Here is a 6452-nt window from a genome sequence, read left to right as displayed (position 1 = left end):
ACTTAGACTCCTAGCCCTAGAGTCTTGGTCCCCCACTTCCCAACAATCTAAAGATTCACCATCTATCCCAGCTTCTGATTCCACATATTTAAAGTTTGGGTATCATGCCTGGAACAAATTGATGACTTGATTCAGTTGGTGGGGAAGAGACAGTGAAAATACCAGGGGCCCTGAGCATCCCTGCATGTATTCATACTGGGCATTGACGTTTCTAGCTGGTGAAAATAGATATAACATCTTAAAAACATATTGACTTGTATTATGCTGTGAGAGTAATTAGAAAGCAGGCACAAGTAGGCAACCAAAAGAGAAGTGTATTGTATGGTGCAGCAGGCAGAGGAACCAAAGTCCACTAAGCACAAACCTTGTGTCAGTTCTATCAGGAATGTCATCTCATTTAATTCTCACAATATCACTGTGAGGAGAATCTGGAGTCCCAAACTCATGCCCACAGGACCCATCCCTCCATGGAGTAGTTAATCTGGCTCACAAATTAAAAGGTTTGGAATCTGGTTTCTGGCTGTTGTTGAAAACAGGAGACCAGGCAACAACAGGCTGGAATTCTTCTCCTCTAGGACAGGCTTGGTACAGAATTCCTTCCCCTGATCTCCAAACCCCCAGCCCACGCAACCATCACTACCACCTTGGCCTCTCTCCTATAGGTTTCCTGCCTTGCTCCTGTGCACATCTGAGATGTTGACCTCCAAGGCAGATATTATTCTCCCCTGTTCCTGATGAGTAATTGAAGCTCGGGGACAGTTAAAGAACTTTCCCTTTGCCTAACTAAAAGTGAATGAGGTAGGATTAGAATTCTGCTCCATTTGGTTCCAAACTCCATGCTCTTCATGCTCTTTAAATCTTCATAGAAGAGAATTATTTAGAATATAAATACTTTTCATAATATGTGCTCTTGGAGAATGTGTTATATGAAAGGCTTATATATAGGAGCCAGGAGACATGGATTTAAGTTCCAACTAATGGCACTTGCTAGGTGTCTAGCCTTGGGCAACTGCGAGTTCATCGCACTACTTTGTACTTCAGATACCTCCTCTGTAAATTCTCAAGGTTGTTTTGAGTATCAGATGAAATGTCTGGGAAGCCCTCGCTATAATGGCAAGCTCTACTACTCTAAGGGATAGCTAATATTAGTTCAACATCTAGGAAGGAGGGCTGGCAAAGGAATGTCGGGGAAGGATTGATTTGAGCCAGACCTCAGGCTTGGAATTAATGGGTCAAATACGAAAGGATTGGCGGGGACTGGCTATCCCTGGTTAAAAAGCAAGATGTGTATAATCCAAAAGCACCTGAGGAAAATCCAAATGATTTTTGTTTATAGGTATTAGTGAGTCTGGAAACGGCAGGTCAAATTACTACCTGCTTCGGTAACTGTCTTCTGCCTAGCACCTTCCTTCGCGTCCGCTCGTCCCCTCCCGTCGCCGGCGCCCCTCCCCCGCGCCCCTCTCCTCCCCTCCCCACAACCGCTCCCCTCGGCCCCGCCCCGGTCCCCGCCCCTCCCCTGGCCGAGCCCGCCCCTTCTTCCAACCCCGGCCCTGCTCTCGCGCGCGGCGGCCCCCAGGGCTGAGAACTTCGTCCGCGGCGCGCCCCGCCGCAGCCGAGAAGTACCCGTGCGCCTCCGGGCCGCGGCGGCGGAGCCCCCTTGCGCCCAGCCAAACGTAAGTCCTGGCTCGTCGCCGCCCAGGTGGCGGTTGCGCCACAGGAATTCAGCCTGACGGCTTTGGGGCTAGGGTGAAGAGACCGAGTTTCGTTCTTTTTACTTTTCAGTTTGTCTCATTTACTTTGAAACCGAAAGCGAGGCAGCACCGAGATTCCCCGCAGCCCCTTCCCCGCGCCGGGCTTCGGGGGCCCGGGTCCTGCCCTCCTCGCGTCCGCGAGTCCCCGGGAGGGCGCGGGGGGTGGAGGGGAGGAAGGGGGCAGTTCGGGCGTGGCGGGGCCGGCGCCCGCGGGGCCGGGCGTGACATTGGCGGGTCCCCTGACCGAGGTCAGGGGAGACCGGCGGGGCAGGTGGCTTTTGATACGGGCGACTGGATGCGGTGCTGGCTGCAGCGCTCTGGTGTGGAAGCTGGGCTTGGAAGCCTGCAACGGGTTTTCTTAGCAGGGGAGGGGTGTGGTGAGGACGGAGACGAACTCCTGAGCCGTGCAGCGCGGTTGTGGTCTGGAGGGACCAGGTCAGGTGGAGGATCACTTTCAGGCATGCCCGCACATCCGCACTTGCAAACCCTTGCTCCCCTCCACACCCTTAGGCGTTCCCTTCGCCTTTGCAAGCCCTTCCAACCAGAGCTACGCCAGAATGAAACTTTAATATTGGAGCGAATAGAAACCTCTATGCACTTGTTCGACCCCAGAAGGTGAGCTCGAAGAGGGGTCTTGGAAGAAACCAAGTGTCAGAGAAGTGAAATGAGTTACCCGTAGGCAGCCAGAGAATTCGTGGAATCTTGGGTTCTCTCCACACCAGTCTCCCCTTGTTACCTCTCTGCAGGGTCGTGGCGATTCTGTGAATTTTCAGTGAGTATCAGGGCCACGCTCTTGCTGCTGGCCCCACTGGGCCGCTGTGGCAGACTTTCACCGCTCCTGCAGTTTCCATATTTGGCTATTTCAGATTTACTTTCATCACAACCCAGTTATCGCGCCGAGGCAGGCAGAGCTCCCGTAGGCGAGTGATGAAGTTGGTGAGATGAGGCGTCCTGCCCAGGCTTTCCTCTGCACACCCCACTTTCCATTCCCCCAGGCTCTGACCTCTGTGAGGACAGGCACCTAACGACCAGTTTAATGCAGTAAATATTTATCAGGTGCAGGTGCTGCATGAGAACTAGGCTAGGGTCAGTAGAATACGGTTCCTTCCTCCAGGCATATTTGCATTTTAAAAGGGTTCTGGAAGACATAAAATGCAAATAAATTGGTTGAGGTACCAGGACAGATCTGTGTGTGTGTGAGAGAGACAATTTTAGGCAGAGAAAAGCTGAGCTACTACAACCTCTGAAATAAAAACTGCAGCTGTCTTGTCTGCCTTATACACACACTTTCAAAGATAGTGGTGTTAGCAAGATTGATAGTTTGGGTGAAGACCTCATCATCTAAACACTCCCACTCCCAACTTTAATTTGAACGAGAGACAGAAATTGCTGCAGGAGATGGGTGAGATAGAAGGAGATATATGTCTAGACTCTATAAAAGTTTTTTTGTTGTTTTTGTTATTGTTTTTGCTTTTGACTCTGGAATGGGTTGATTCTCAGATTCTGGAATGTCCGTCCCTGGGTCTTGGACAAAGGCAGGAGAAAGCCTCCTGTCTGAGCCACTGCCTGGAAGTCCTGCCAGAGGAGAGGTGGTAGAGGAGGCCTTCCCAGGTCCTTTGGACTGAGGTCTGTGGTAATGGGCGTAGGGTGGGTGGTTTTTCCATCACTTGAGTACCCATTGTATGTGGGTGGTAAGGCGGTGGAAAGAAGATGGAACAAGAGATGGGGCCCCATCCCCTGCAAATACTAACGATAGTGATTGGGAAATTCAGTGGAGATGATTTGCAGAGTGAGGGAGCTGGATGCCCTTCCTGACTCTGTTTCAGTCCCATTAGGCTTGCAGTGGGCAAGGCATGTCAGCATTTAGATGAACAAACTTTGGATGATTATCTCAGCTTTAGTTGAGAGGACCCTAAAGAAAAAAAAATTCCTTGTTTGTAAAGCTCTTTCCTTTTCAAAGCAGTTTCTCACTGCTCATATCATTTGTTCTCATTTTGTCCTTTACCATAACCTCATGAGTCAGGCCAAAGCAGGATTATTCTCCACATCTCCCAGATAGTGCGGGAAACACACCGGAACTGTAAATAAGCCCTTGAGCTCCTGGCAGGGCTGGGCATGGATCTCCAAGGTCTCTGGTTGCCCTGCTCCAGGCTTCTCATCCTGGTTTCTCAGGGAGCTGAATCCACCATCTTCTGCTCAGTATGAGGAGTCAGCAAGGGGACCCAGAGGGCCTGCTCCCTGTTGGAGACTGCACTGGCCACCACATGAACGGATAGATGCCCACTATGTTGGCTCCTCCCAGCTGAGGAAACTCAGGGCCAGACCTGTGTCTGTTCTTTTTTGTATCCTGGAGCCTGGCATAGAGTAGGCCTAAACAAGTGTTTGCTGAATTGCACCAAATTCATTTGGCATGTGCTCCTTTGGGCTATGAGCTGCCAGGGACATGTGCTCCATGGGACTCACTAGAAGAGGGAGGTTGGACTGCCAGCAAGACTTGCTTAAGTCTCAGAAATCAGAAGAGCACTGTACAGTTTACACCATCTCATTTGATGACCCCTCACTACCTCCTGTGAGGAGAGGCAGGTGCTATTCCTTCCACTTTACCTGGTTGTATCTCACAGCATGTGGGGAAGAGTGGGGGAGGATCTAAGGTCTAGTCTTCTGACTCTGATTCCTGCTTTTCCCATGGTATCTTGGCTAGAGAGAGCCAGGAATCTGTGCAGGCGGAAGGTGAAAGAACCATTCCATCAGGAGGGTGAGGTGCAACAGCTGCTCCACATCATTGTCACTGATCTGGGAATTTTGAGAGTTAATAGATAGGGGAAGGGGGAACAGTGGCAGACCCAATCTCTGGAGAGCTTTTTTGCCCAGGGTGTGGCTTTCTCTGGGTTCCCCCTGGGGGCAGGAGCTCAACCAGAGTAGAGCTGTAACAGGTGGATATGTGTGTGTGTGTTGTGGTGTGTGTGTTGGGGTAGGAATGTGCTCTAGGGCGGAGGGTCTGCAGCTGTTCCCGGGAAGCCATCACCAGGCTGGTGGGTTCCTGCTGCTGCTGCTGAGGCCCCGTGAGTCTTTTGCTTTGCCCAGAGGAAAACCTTAGTTGGGGGGCCAGACAGTAGTCTTGACCTAGACCGCCTCCAGCAAGCCCTGTGCTGTGGGGGAGAGGGACCAGGGAGGAGATAAAGGGAAAATATTCACCAGTCCTGAGAGAGTAATTCAAAGTCCAATTGAGTGACTGCCCAGATTATATTTTACCTCTAGCTGTCTGGAGGTAGGCAGTGGTATCCGCATCCTTAGATCACGCTGTAGCAAAAGCAATGTCTGTCCGAATGTCTCTGGAGATACTGTGGACCCCATGCTTAATGACTGGGCAGGTGGGAACTCAGCAATCTACCACACCCTCAAGGCAGAGGCCAGTGAGCGCCCCTCTGCAAGGTGTGTGTGTGGGGGTTGGGGGTACACATTCTCACTTTCAGCAGATCCCCAGACTTCATTTCTTGACCTGACAGAAGCAGTCTACCTGGGCTCCAGTAGCTTCCCTCCTCACCAATTCAGACCATCCCTGGAACTTCCCTCACAGCTTCTCTCTGTCAAGGAGAAGGCTCACTCTCATTCTTACCAAAGGGAGAGACCCACCCTACCTATACACTCTCGATTCAGTTCTTCTCCCACTGAGACCCATTTCCTCCATCACTCCCTCTTCACTGACTTCTTTTCCTTTCTCACGTGCTCAGTCTTCAATTGAACAAGAAGACCCCATGCTTCCCCACCTCTCTTTCCTCTCTCTCTCTGTCAAGCTTCTGACAAGAGGAGTCAGCACTTGCATTCTCTACTTAGAGGGTGCCGTACACCTGCTGTGCTACTCAGATTGCCTCTGGTGTTCCCTGCCTGACTCCGAGCTTCTTGTCCACTGGTGTGGGGCCGTGCTCCAAACTTGGGCCTGCTTTCTGTTCCCTGTGCACTTTTCCTTTACTCCTGAGGCTTAACCCAACACTCTTAAAGGCTGAAGAGCTCTCCATCTCTCATCCAGCTCTCTTTCTTGGCCAGTTTCATTGTGATATATAAAATCTTAACCATGATGTCTCGAGAGCCTCTCAGACACTCATCCTAAACTCCCCCTTCTTCCATATCCTCCCTAACTGTTGCAGCTTGCTGCTCTCCCTCGGTCACCTCTGCTCTGTGTCAGTTCAGTCCTGAGCTGCCGTCCATTCCCAGGGCCACTCTCTGAGTTCAAGTCCACGTGACCTCTCTCCTGGACAACTTTAATAGTTTACTTGCTTTCCTGCCCCAGGTCCATTTTTATTCTAATCCCTCTTCCATAGTGCTGCAGAGGGGCCTCTTAACACAGGTCAGATCTAGTGCCTTCACTAATGGCAGAGCAGAAATAGTGTGGATCTGGATATACCACTTGAGAGTTGTATTTCTATGATTTTTGTAATGTCACCCACCTGGGATTGCTGGAAGGCTTGAATGAGACAATATATACACAAGAACCAGCTTTACTGGGTACTATGGGTACCATGTGTACCCAGTAAAGCTGGTTTTCTTCTTATATGTATTCAATAGCATTAGGGAGTTATGAGGTCCCTGGAGAACTGGAAAATGCATGCTTAGTCTGAAGGCACTCTAATTTAAATTAAAAACACACATGCAGAAGAGCTACCAGTTGCCAGGGTACATTAACATTTAAACTAGCCTGTTGCT

General features: G+C 50.5%; 1 protein-coding gene across 1 annotated transcript in view; it reads left to right on the top strand.

Moving 5' to 3' along the window:
• The first annotated feature begins 1555 nt into the window (after positions 1–1555).
• TRAF5 (TNF receptor associated factor 5) overlaps positions 1556–6452 on the top strand; it is a 49103-nt gene continuing 44206 nt past the window's right edge. Inside the window, exon 1 of the mRNA XM_037824451.1 lies at positions 1556–1673. The gene's annotated coding sequence lies outside the window, so the exon portion shown is untranslated. The remainder of the gene's footprint in view (positions 1674–6452) is intronic.

The sequence above is a fragment of the Choloepus didactylus genome, chromosome 2, assembly GCF_015220235.1.
Source record: "Choloepus didactylus isolate mChoDid1 chromosome 2, mChoDid1.pri, whole genome shotgun sequence".
Taxonomy (NCBI): domain Eukaryota; kingdom Metazoa; phylum Chordata; class Mammalia; order Pilosa; family Megalonychidae; genus Choloepus; species Choloepus didactylus.
Note: the sequence above shows the minus strand (reverse complement) of the source record. Positions and strands in the feature narration are given on the sequence as shown.